Source organism: Ciconia boyciana, chromosome 7, assembly GCF_034638445.1.
Source record: "Ciconia boyciana chromosome 7, ASM3463844v1, whole genome shotgun sequence".
Taxonomy (NCBI): Eukaryota; Metazoa; Chordata; class Aves; order Ciconiiformes; family Ciconiidae; genus Ciconia; species Ciconia boyciana.
In genome coordinates, this window is record NC_132940.1 from 64,257,982 (window position 1) to 64,271,896 (window position 13,915).

A 13,915-nucleotide genomic window follows, 5' to 3' on the forward strand; every position below is an offset into this window, starting at 1 on the left:
TTATTTGGACAAGCTAGTGAATTGTGTCCAGTGCATATACTGTGTGCTGCAAAGGACAAATTCTTTGAAACCATCAAATTGTAACACCAGGCAGCCCCAAAAGCGCTTAGCCTTTGGATGAGTCCAGCAGGAGCATAAATGGAGAAGAACATTTCCCCTTTTCGTTAGAAGCAAAGATCAGTCTGCAAGACTGAAATCTATAAAAGGAAATTTTACCACCTATTTTTAAAGACAGTAGTTTCCTTACTTTTCAAACAAAAGGAAAAAAATAGGAAACCTGGACAAGAAAGCCATGGGAAGGAGCATGCTGCTAATATACAGTTCCAAATGTACAATACATGGTGAACCATTAATTATACCCAATTCCACTAACTGGTCTCATTGAAGAAATCCACCTTGATAAGATTAAAATAGCCTTGCAGCAGTCAGAAAAAAAAATGCCAACATGCACTTAAATCACTTCCCTTTTCCTAAACTGTTTTTCTTTTCTTTGCAGCTTCAAACAACAGAGGAAGGAGGAGTTGAGGAAGAAGGAAAAATCAAGCAAATAAAATTTCTCCCTTCTGAGAAACAGTGTCTTTCAAAGTATCCCCTTGCTTTTATTCTAATTAGACCATAATTAGAATAGTCATTGTCATGACAATAGATTTATTTTTATTGCTACCTAAAATTGTGCATGACATTTCTATTTTCTATGGATGCCTCTGGGGAAGATCAGAAAGGTGGAGAATTCAGCATAGGACAGTATTTCCAGCTGCACCTTCCCATCCTTGGGGAGCAAAAAGAAGAAAAGTGATGTCCCTCCAGAGCACAGGATGGAAGAGAAAAGTAGTTCAAAGTGGTGTCTTCTCTTGCCCCTTGGCGGGCACCGGTGGGTTTATCCTTGACTTGGAAAATGTTCAAAACTTGTGTGATCAAGGCCCTGAGCAGCCTGGTCCAACTTTGAACTTAAGTCTAACTTTGAAGCCAGCCCTGGCTTGAGCATAACGTTTGGCCAGATGTCCTCCAGAGGTCCCTTACAACTGAAGATATTCTATGTATCTAGGAGTAGTTCACAGTGTCATGGCATTAAGACTAGAACTGGTTTGTTAATTTTTTAATTGGTTTTATTGTGTTTTTTTTTATTTTATTAATATTACTATGACTACCATAACAGAATTATTTAGCAGAATAAACTAAAAATCCATACTACAACCCTTGTTCTCCCAAGTTTATGTTTTGACGTAGCTCCAGCACTTTCAGGAGAGGGAACAGTAGCAAGTCAAAGATTACCATAGTCATTATAACCTTTACACAAAAGCACTACATCAAAATGTAAACTGTGCCTGTGCCCAGTAAATGTTAATGAGTAGTATCTGGAAAGGTTAAATATAAATACATATAATTACAGCTTGCTAGTGACAAGAAATTATTAGTTTCTTTCTTCCTCAGAAGGCATTGCTCCAAAATACTAAACTGAAATAAAAGTATGTATCTAATCCTGCAATCACAATAGGACTCGGAGAGCTACAATTATATCAGTCAGTCAGAAATAAGTTGAATACATATCACTGCTAATGTCCTCAGTCAGTTCTCTATTCCCCCCTTCCAGATAAATGTATAGAGATTAGTCAGAAAACTGCTCTGAAAACTGGAATTTAAAAATTGCATTGAGAAATCACTTCAGTTCATTTATATTTTAAAAATATAAGCTCACAATTGTAGAAAAAAAACCCCTACAAATCAAGCACAAAGAATAAATCTCTGTTCTCATTCATAGGTGGGACATAAAAATGTGTTTGCTAAAGAAATTTTTTAAATGCTCTATATTGGCATTTGATTGGAGAGGGAAAATTCTTTTCTTCCCCTGGAGGGAAAAAACTAATATGCTACTAACTGCACTAAAAGCAGAGCCATTCCAAGCTGACATTTGCAATTAAAAAGAGAAAATATTTAATGGAAGCATGTGAATACTTTGCAATGGCAAAATTGCTTTTAGCCTTTAGAAAATTTCTCTTTTATAATAATTTGTTTAAACTACCAATGCAGAGTCTTTTTATCACATGTAAAGTGAACACTGTTACGCTGTAAAATAGGGATGAAGTGGCCAAAGTAGTGTTTAAAGATGCTGTAGGTTGGCAGCTAATTGAAGGAATGAAAATTTCATGCAACCACTCCAGTCCATGCGTTGATATCTCCTGACACCTGCGGGCATCCCCAAACAGATCCAAGCCATCTATTCCAGTTTAAAATGAAGATATGGTTTACCACCTCCTGAACTTTTTCAAAAGTAAATCTGGGGATTTTTGTTTGCAGTGCATGTGGATTGTACCCGTTATGATCATCTCTCCCTACGCAACAGTTTAAATGGAAACCTAAGAATTACAATAGTTTCAGCCCTGTACAGCTGCCACATTGTTTTAAGATGTGAACTTCTCCTATAGGCTACCATCCTAAAGATTCTTTTAGCACTGCACGTATTTTATCTCTGTTTAAAATGTGATCATTCTTGCCAAAAGGATATACTTTTTTTGCACATAGAGGTTCACAAGGGATACAAGATACATTTGAATTAAGCATATTGGAGGTATTTATGCAGTACTGGGTTGTCTGAATGTTTTATTCAGGTTATGGTGTTTTGGTAAAACACATAATTAATGCATTTTTACATTTCTACAGCTTCTACATTTGCTTCCTCACAACAGTCCCATCAGCTTCAACTGATCACACAGGTGTATGAAGACAACAGGGAATGAAAAGGCGGCAAAGTCCAGCTGCTAGGAATCTATTTAAATCTTGAGTAAATCTGAATGAAAAATGAAAAAATGAATGCATTTCACAACCTCTGTTCACCAGAATATGAGCTAGTTGATTAGAAATATGAAATCAGTAGAAATGAATCCTACTTTGCCTGTATGGCAGTGATGGATTTATGGTTTGTTTGGGTTTTTTTAAGTGGTAGCAAACACGTGAAACCTCACAAATATTCTTTCCTTTTTTTTTTTCTCTTCTTTTCTATTTTGGTAACACAGTAAATCTTTGTCAACTACATTTATTTGACTATGTATGTTCTGATTAACTATCTAATGGTTTTAAGAGATGAAAACCATTAATTCTGATTATAGGGCCTTAAAGCAAGCACTAACTCTTACTTTAATTCTGATAGCATTGCCTTAATGAAACAAAGTGGTTGAAAACCCAGCCCATCACAGTGAGACGGTGCAAGCTGCTCATGCTCACGGTGGTTGCAGTAACTACCTGCTTCTGCTGCTTGTCGGAGCTGGGTGCCCCTCGGTGACTCCCCAGTTCACATTAGTGGCCGGGAGGGTGACGCGGCAGCACGAGCGATAGAGACGAAATCTGAAAATCCAGAATAACGGAGGGGCTGTAAAAAATACTACAATCCTTTTACAAAGGAAAGGTAAGTAAGAACCACGTGAGGTTTATTGCCAGGGACTAAGGTGAGCAAAGTACTTAGTGCAGTTTTGCAATGAAAGAAGCTCAGCCCTGGTGCAGGGCGCCCAAGGATGCAGGGACAGCGATGGGATGTGGGCTGAGTGGTGGGGAAGCTGGCAGGGGTTCCCTGTCCCCTCTTGCCCACTCCCACACCAACACTCCTCTACTTATACACAATAAAATAACCACAATTTTTAAAAGAGTCTCAGGCCAGTAATAAAAGACCATTTCTATTTTGACCTTTCAGTAGCAGGTAACCTGTTTATGGTGAAATGAATCTTCAGTTTCAGTGTATGTGGGCAAGAAACAGATTTCTTGTGCTAATATTTGGGACCTTGCATGTTTTCCCTCCCAAATTAGGATTAAAAATAAAAATCTATCAATTTCTTGAAAAATGATAATCAATAAACAGACTTATATCAAGTCTGGTGAAATATTTTCTTCCATTATCTTCAAAATTGATTCATTGTTGGCCTTTTTGGTTTTCATCTTAATTGGTACACAATAACTGAATTACAAAACAAAAAAGACTTGCTTCAAACTAAGAAAACTAAAGTTTTCGTATAACGTATCAAAAGAATCATTAAGATAAAATTTAATATTTTTCTGATACTACTTATTTTTCTTAACCTGAACGTTGGTCAAATTTGACCTTTATGTTATTCATAAGGAAGAGCCACAATTGTTATCGTGAGCCCAACAGCAGACCGGGAACTGTTGTACTTTTAAACAACTACTCTGCGTTTTCCCATTAGGCAAGAGCATCCATACACACTTGATCGATCTTCATGCCAGCATGTCTGTCAAGTGCAGCTCCTGCCCAACAGCTGACAGATGCGACGAGAGGGCTCTGAACACCACACAAATGCCAGACATGAGCTGTCTCTGATGCTCTGTCTTTCAGATCTGCCACCCTACGCCAAGCAATGGGTAACGACCTCATTGGATCCTAAAATATGTACCATTTTCATGATAATTTATGAGTCAGATACTTAAAATGTTAACCAAGTTACAGTATTTATATAATTTCTATCATGATTTTGCATTGTGCATAACACTAGCAGTCATTTGCAAGGTCACAATACATTTCTTTAAAATGTTTCTTATTCTAAACCCTGTTTAAGTTTTCTGCTTTAAAACTGTAATTAAAGCTTTCAGGGAAATCCTTTCTTACTCTCTTTGTGTTCAAGCCCTCCTCTCACTCCTCAGTAGCCTACACCACATCCCGTGTAAGAACCTGAAATGTAGATTTGTCTCCTGCACCTGCAGTACAGCAAATCTGGAAGACAGTCCCACTTGTAAAAGTGTCCTGTGCCAACCAACGTGTCAAGTCAGTATTTTCTTTTTATGGTGTGCCCATGTTCCATACCAAGATTTTCACACTTTGTCACTAGTTTGATCCAACGGGTAGCCTACAAATGTACATTGGAGAGCTCGTTTGAGTGACAGAATCACAGAGGTGCAATGAAAAGATGCTGGTAGAGAAGGGACTACCTGGGACTTGGCGCACTGGAGAGCGATGAGATGGGAACAGCAAGCAACGGGAACTGTTGCTACCTGATCTAATGTAGCTTTTGTAGAAAGAGATTCCTTTATTTGCCAGGAGAGTTGAATTATGAAAGATGTGTCAATAGTATATGTATGCTAATTAGTATTTTTTATCAATGTTTTCCATCATTTTTATGAAGTTCTGTCTCCTATGAGTAATAGGAAATAAATAAATGAAAATCTATTTTTAATGGGTTTTCTCTCTCAAAATTGCTTTGAAGATCATGGAGCAGCTTCACATTTTTTTCTGGTTTCTGAAAATTTTCACTTGCTGAAGAAGGTACTGCTGAGGATTAAATTCAGGCCACTTAATTTTGTGGGCATGACTAAAGGTTGAATAGTCTTATGGGGGTACCTGTTTCCTTTCTCTTCTCTTTATTTTCAGCTTTGCCATTTGTTGTACCCATATGCTGTGTGGTATCCATTGCTGGCATTCCACATGAAGTTGAGGATATATGGGACACTTTGCTAAGTCAGTAACATGCCAGGGCCTTCATTTTGCTCCTTTTAAATGATTCATATGTGATCTGGTCCCTTTAAGTCTCAACCCATTGCTCAGCTTCCACTCCAAACCAAACATTTCTCTCTCCAAAAAATAAGAATATGAAAAACCATCACCCCCCCATCCTGAAAGCCAAGGTAAAGGCAGTAATTTATTTCAGTTCTTACGAAGCATGTTTGTAAAAAATGGTCCCCTCCCCAACTGTTCTTTTTATGGTCCTGGTAACTGAATTAAAGCAAAGTTCTCCAAAATAAATGAATTTAGTGTACCAGATGGTCATCTAAAATAGCACATATTTTAGCTTCCTGTGTAGCAGCCAAGTTGATTTAAATCAACTAGAAGAGAGGTAGGCTTTAATCAGGTCAGCTGACAGTTATTAGATCAAACCTGATTGAAATTCAAAGATTTAGTGAAAATAAATCTGCTACGAATCCAACACTTTCCTCCCATGGGGACCCAATGGATAAAAGTTTTAAGACATTAAAATTATTCTGGTTTGGGGAATAAGATTTAGTAGAATATTGTTGTTTAACCCCAGCCAGCAACTCAGCCCTCCCAGCCGCTCGCTCACTCCCCCTGAGTGGGATGGGGGAGAGAATCGGAAGAGCAAAAGTGAGAAAACTCGTGGGTTGAGATAAAGACACTTTCATAGGGAAAGCAAAAGCCGCGCACACAAGCAAAGCAAAGAAGGAATTCATTCACCCCTTCCCGTGGGCAGGCAGGAGTTCAGCCATCTCCAGGAAAGCAGGGCTCCATCCCGCGTAACGGTGACTTGGGAAGACAAACGCCATCACTCCCAACGTCCCCCCTCCCTTCTTCTTCCCCAGCTTTCTGTGCTGAGCATGACGGCGTATGGTGTGGAATGTCCCTTTGGGCAGTTGGGGTCAGCTGTCCCGGCTGTGCCCCCTCCCAGCTTCTTGTGCCCCCCAGCCTGCTCGCTGGTGGGGTGGGGTGAGGAGCAGCAAAGGCCTTGGCTGTGTGTCAGCACTGCTCAGCAACAACTGAAACCTCCCTGTGTTATCAACACTGTTTCCAGCACAAATCCAAAACACAGCCCCATGCTAGCTACCAGGAAGAAAATTAACTCTATCCCAGCCAAAATCAGCACACAGAGCATGTCAGGAATTATTTTACTGTTTAGCCTCCTCTGTGACTTTGGTTTAGTGTAAATGGTACCACATAAAACCGAGCACCACAGAACAAGCAGAAGATGGAAAAGGTCCAATTCTTGGCTGCCTTGCATCAGTCTTTTACAACTGTTCAAACTAGACATAAAATACTACAAAGTCAAAATAGCTGCATTTTATACTCGGCTTGCACAGTAAATGAAAACAAAGCTGAAAGGGGAGAATTTGTGCAGCAAATAGGACATATTTCCTTCTGGAGTTTGAGCAACCTGTATATTCATTAATTTCCACCATTCCTTTTATAAAAATCTGTTTGCTAAATATAGAAGTAAGTTACAGGTGAGTTTGTTGTGCCACCCGAGATGCCCCTGTCAGTGTCTTTTAATTATGATATTCTTCATGGCTCTGAACCATGGAACAACAGCTGGGCTTTGTCCTCCAGGTAGAGAATGAGATCTCTGTACTGCTCTCTCTTATTTTGCAGATGTTGTGTACAAAGCTGGTTCAAAAATAGATTTTCCAGCCTGAGGGACAATTCCAAAACTTTAATATTTATTTTCATCTCAAAATCGAGATGAAAATGTACACTTGAAGATAATGGAAGAAAATATTTTACCAGACTTGATATAAGTCTGTTTATTGATTATCATTTTTCAAGAAGTATTTTGGGGAAAACATAATCAGGAAGGAGATAATTTTGGAAATAATGCATTTTGCCAATCCAAATGGGATGTTTAAAGGTTTTCTTTATTAAAAAACAACAACAACCAACCTCGGAACTGAGACCACTCAGATAACCTGAGGCTCTGAACTTGGTGTCCCCACAGTCCAGAGAGAAGTTTGTCTCTGTCCCAGTAACTTCCAGAAGCTCCATCACCAGGAAATGCTTGTGCTTTCTATTCCTCTAAGTTTCTTTAACCATGCCCAGGTAACTTGGGACAAACCAACCTGACTGGGAGCCTGGATTCAACAGGATCCAACTTGATCAATCTTTTTCTTCTAGTCCAATGCAGGACAGACTATACATGCAATGTTTCTTAAAAGACGTATCTAGTGGCAGTATTATTTTCAAAATTCTGTATTTACCTGCAGCCTTTATTTGTCTTAGAGTAGGCTGTATTAGAAAATACAGCGAGGCTGGAATAGATTCATTCATTAGTGTTGGAGATGAATTTACCATTTCTCTTGAAGCAGATTACACTAAAAAAAAAAGTTGCTTACATTTAATTTGGCTTACTGTAGCATGCCCTTATTAAAATTTCTTTCAGAAGATAAGCTTATGTTGCAGACTGCCATTAAACCACACTTCCAAACTTCCTTGTCTAGACTGAAAAGAAAAAAAAATATGAAATTGTGGTGTGTGGGATTGACCACTGGCAGACTTTTCTCTTTTTTTCTCAGCACCTTTTTTTCTCAGCACACTTTTTCTCAAGTACCTGTGTGTGCTCCCGCTGCTCTTCAAGGTCATCCTCCCCTCCTCGCCCTGCACAGCTGAACCTTGCCGTACTCGAACAAGCTACGAAATCAGGGGCGTAAGCAGAGGGTGCATCTGCGGATGCAGGTGCCAAGGTTGTACTGTGCACCAAATACCCAAAAGAGCTGAGCACAGAGCATGCAAAAACTGTGGCACCAGTGTCTGGCAAGTCTGCATTTATATCGTATAAATGTGCAACATTTAAAAAAGCACTAGCTCATTGGAAACCCCGACGTTTTTCCCTTCAATTCTTCAAGTTAAGTGTTGCTATTGTGTGCACAGAGTTGTGTTATCAGAAGTGAGAGTCCAAATATTCCTTTATGTTTTATCTATTTACTTCTCTTTCCATTTTTAGCTGCATTCATACTTGCGATTCACAACGTTCCAGCCACTTGTAAGTCAAAGGGAGCTGAAAGCTGTAGCGCAAAACTGCATCTTGCAGAATCAAACGCTTCAAGTGGGTCGTAATCATTAGACTACATTGAACTTCAGACTATTCATATGCAGAAAAGATTACAAAATCAAAGCTTCATATAGCATTGCTTAATTAATGTCATAAGCAGCCACAATTATTGGGCTGTTGTTTCTAAGAATAAGCTTAGTCTGCTTAGAAATACAGGGAAACAGGCACAATAACCTTACTTATTGGGTAGTATCTTTGAAATGTCATCTCTGATGCAACTTTTTTTTAGACAGCTCAGAAAGGTATTCCCAATTCTTGGGGGGAAAAAAGACCAGAAAAATCTAGCAATTTTTATACTGACATAAATCACAAATATGCCAGCATATTCAGCAAGTGTTTATTGGGTTTGGGGGTTTTTTTCTTTCATTTTTTCATATTATGTCTAAATAAGGTGAATACGAATAAAATGAGTTAACACACTGTTTGTTACAATTGATAAATCTCTGTGTGAATGGGATTTCCAAGTACTAGAAAGTACAATTTCAGGTTGACAGAGCTGGAATAACTAGAAATATCTTCTGGGCTGCTTACTCTAAAACAGACTCTGTCCCATAATACCACAGCCAGACACTTCTCCTGTCAAGGGTGAAAATTAGATCTAATGATATTCATCCTCTACAATGTACCATTTCCATACTGACCTTATTTAGGAAAAGTATCCGAAAACTAGCAGGAGAGAAATCTGCACAGCAATACCTATACTGAATATTATATATGTCCCACACAAGAATATATCCAGAGTGCAGAAGAACATAACTTGTATGTTACTGAGACAGGTTTACCATAAGATAATTACTAGTTATATATGATCGTTTCACTTTCACTCTGGTATTTAGGTTCTAAGCCAGGACTAAAGGATTGAGGTCACCACTAGTTTATGTAGGGTGAAAGTCATGAGCCTTTGAGTTCCCTGAGACCAGAGTTTCACCCTGGTTTTAACAATGCTTGGGATATGAAAAAAAACCCAAACAACAACCAGGAAATACTGTTTGCTTCTGCTCTAGGAAGATATTTTAGCACATATTTACTTTAACTTGGACATGTCCAGTAGTTATGTGCATGCCTGAATGTTTTCTTGAGCTGGCACCTAAGTACCTTGTACTTCTAGTTAGCTGAGATTTGGGCCAGTGGAAGGAGCCAGCACAAGATCTGTGCACTGCTTAAGACACCTAAGTCTGTAAATTAGGTCTGAGATAGCATTAGGCTGATGGCAGCTCTACCCGCGGCTCCATTTCACTCACTCAGTGATCTTGAAGCTATTTCTGCTAAATGTTTGGTTCTCCAGGCTGGTTTAGTAGGATTAGAATAGTTAATAACAATTTATTCCCCCCCCAAATTACAGAAAGTTTGCTGATGGCAACACAAAAAGATGAAATTTGTTTGCTACAATGATGGTTAGTTTTATGGTAAAATGTTTGTGAAGCTTTGGTGAACCATTTTGTTTTGTAAGTCTAATTAAATTAGTGCTCATTTCTTTTCTTCGATTTTTAATGTCAAAAGCTGAAAACTCTTAAAACAACCCCAAAACTCTAAACCATGAGCCTCATGCAATGGAAATATGTTTCGACAGAGTAAGTTTCTTTGGTAGCTATAGGGCTTCTTTTATTTACTGTAAATTACATTGCTTACAGGGTGTTTTCAATGTCAAGGATTTGCATACATACATACAAATATAAATAAATCACTTATATGAAAAAATGACACTAGCAGGCATGTATCAACTGTTCTGTTCTTCCCAAAATTGTTGCTCATTTTTTTCATACATTTTAAAAAACCCAACACTTCCATTTTTCCTGGAAGAATTATTATAATTCATACATATTACCATGCAGAGAATCATCTTTTCTTATGGATAAAGGAGAGTATTGTTGTGATTGTGAAGCATTTCAGGTACTTTACAAAGGAACACAGGAGAAATGTAGTCTTTACTGTCCTAGCTCTGATTTTTCCTTTACTCAATATTTAGAGTTTCCCTCAACTGCAATTAGACTGGGGTGGCGAGGAGGATGCTGTTGCTGTATACTAACGAATTAATTCATTTATCTGATACTGGGGGGGGTGACACTCTCATTTATCTCATATTTACTATCCAGGTCCTTCTTGTAAAAAAGATAGAAGACTTTAACTTATTAAATGGTTTTAAAATTAAGAAGAGAGGTTGTATTAAGTATTTTGTATCAAATGTAGTCCTACATGAGGTAGCATACAGGGGGTTTACCTGGCCCCACCACAGCAGAAAGTTCCTAAAACGTTCTGCTTTGCCTATGAATAGGGATTGCTGTACTTTACAAATATTCCTAGTCGTGGAAGTAATTTTCTTCTTTTAATCAAAGCAATTTCAAGGTACAAGTAAGAGGAAAACACACCCCTGTATTGCCTTGTGGCTTAATAATATCATGCTTCATACCCTTTAATTTTATGTTCTACCTTCTGGAAAATATGAAAGTTAACATGAAAGATTCTTCCACCCCAAAATGTAATTATTTCATTTCTTAAAAATACACAAGTAGACCAACTAGCTAAAGAAATCAATGTGATACTGGGATCTAGAAATGATCAATTACATGCAAAACTTAATCAAGCAGAAACAAAAAGAAAACAGTAGGATATCAGTGCACAAACTTAATTGCTTAGATTTCTTAAATTTCTGAAGTGAATGGTAATATATTAAGGAACCTAATTAGATATTGATTTAAATAAATTTAGCCTCCTGGTGACTAAGCAGTGTTTACTAAGGGTTCTGATGTAAATTAAAAGCAACAAGGAAAAAAAACAAATATTTTTCTACCCCTGGTTATAAGAAAGCCAAACTAAAATTAAAGTCTCATTCACACAGAAGTTATATTATTTTGAAACATGCTCTTGTTATTGCACTGAGACCCTCATGCTATTCAGTGGGAAATAACTGGCTGTTGACATGGAGCCAGGGATGGTAAACATCCAGGCTGAAGTGCAATTATCCAGTTACATGCTTTCATAGTGTCAAAACCCCAAGACTTAAGAAACTATAGTTCCCTGAAATAATGGAAACAAACTTAAAGGGCACTGAAACAGTGAAGTGCAATTTCCTGGAAACGAGAGTAAAGCTCCTATATTTCTGTTTGCTGGAAAGCAGAAATGTGCAGTAGGAGATAGGTCCCTGAACAGGCACCCCACTCCTCCCCTCCTGCCTGGCTCTGCACAGAGCCATTATTGGGTTCATGAGCATTTGTTCAGGCTTAGTGCGCTTTAGCCAGCATGTAAACAGCAGGTCAAGGGACGAAGTTATTCCCCTCTACACGGTGCCATGAGACCCCATCTGGACTACTGTCTCCAGCTCTGCGATGTGAAAGGACAAGAGGCAGCGGACACATAATCCCTGTTCTCGTGGTCTCCATCCCCTCCTTCAATAAGGTGGTGAGCAATGTGGTCTGATTTTGGAGTTAGCCCTGCATTGGATGGGCTGTTGCGCTCACTACCCAAACTTTCCTTGGGAAGGATTCTGTCCTTCCAGAGTGAAAACTTGCCAAGCAACTCAATAAAAAGCAGGGCTGAACCCCTACTTATCAAATGAAAAATTTAAATAATTAAAATAAATAAAATCAAAATAATTTAAAAATAAATAAAGATTTAAAATTAAATAAAACAATAATACAGAGAAAACAACTTGTAAAAAAATTTCTTTTACCTCTACCTCTCTCATTTCTCAGTCTCCAGTGTCTAGCACTCTCCTTGACAGTTCTGTTACATATTTTGTGCTTTCCTTCTAATGTGCAGTTTGACTGTGCCCTATACTTTGGCTGTTTCTTTGATGGTAGGATGGTTCAATATTCTAACAAGCTTACTGTAAAAAAATAAGCATTACACTTTATTTGTCATGAAATCATTTTACAGATGTATTCAGTTGTGAAGGGGGAAGTTACTGTAAATCACTATCACCAAACCGATGTGAATTGCTACCAACAAATTGAAGTGACAGTTGCCAAAGAGACAGCTATTGTCTGTGCCAATCATTTCTTTGTGCATAGTTTTTCTGTGCTACAGCTTTAAACAGCACTGAAATGGTTGTTGTATCCATTATGAAGAGGCACTTGGAACCTCCTTCTTGGTTAAAGTTTATTTTATGTGCTACCTGAATACAACAGCTGAAATGTAGCAACTAAAAGAAATAAGTTTATATACAGAAGTTGGACAATATCTTCATTAGGCAGCAGCTGTTTTTAAAAATGTTTCGATTGCTCCTTTCAGCACTCTATATCAATCTTTAATTTCAAAATTTTTGATTGATTGTTTCTAAAACCGATTAAATTTCCTATTGGCTTCAATATTTGCAAGTATTTCATGATTTTCCCCCTTTTCAGTGCATGACACTCATGCATGTCACCAAATTACGTGGAATTGCAAACATAGTGTTACCCACGTTTGTACACAGCAAGCACTATGTACTTTCATGTTAATCACAAGATCAGAGAAGCTAACAGTTGTTTTGGATTGACTTTCAGGAGTTGTTGGTGCTGTTCTCTCTAGAAGTGCTAAGTGCTAAGTTAGCAAATGTGACACCCATCTACAAGAAGGGCCAGGAAGGAGGATCGGGGAAACTACAGGCCTGTCAGCCTGACCTCGGTGCTGGGGAAGGGTATGGAGCAGATCATCTTCAGTGCCATCACACAGCACGTACAGGACAACCAGGTGATCAGGCCCAGCCAGCATGGGTTCATGAAAGGCGGGTCCTGCTTGACTAACCTGATCTCCTTCTATGATAAGGTGACCTGCTTAGTGGATGAGGGAAAGGCTGTGGATGTTGTCTACCTGGACTTCAGTAAAGCCTTTGACACTGTCTCCCACAGTGTTCTCCTGGAGAAGCTGGCTGCTCATGGCTTGGACAGGTGTTCTCCTCACTGGATAAAAAACTGTCTGGATAGCCGGGCCCAAGGAGTGGTGGTGAATGGAGTTAAATCCAGTTGGCGGCCGGTCACAAGCGGTGTTCCCCAGGGCTCTGTGATGGGGCCAGTTCTGTTTAATATCTTTATCAATGATCTGGATGAGGGGATCGAGTGCACCCTCAGTAAGTTTGCAGACGACACCAAGCTGGGCGGGAGTGTTGATCTGCTGGAGGGCAGGAAGGCTCTGCAGAGGGACCTGGACAGGCTGGATCGATGGGCTGGGGACAATTGTATGAGGTTCAACAAGGCCAAGTGCTGGGTCCTGCACTTGGGTCACAGCAACCCCATGCAACGCTACAGGCTTGGGGAGGAGTGGCTGGAAAGTTGCCCACTGGAAAAGGACCTGGCAGTGTTGGTCAACAGCCGGCTGAATATGAGCCAGCAGTGTGCCCAGCTGGCCAAGAAGGCCAACAGCATCCTGGCTTGTATCAGGAATAGTGTGGC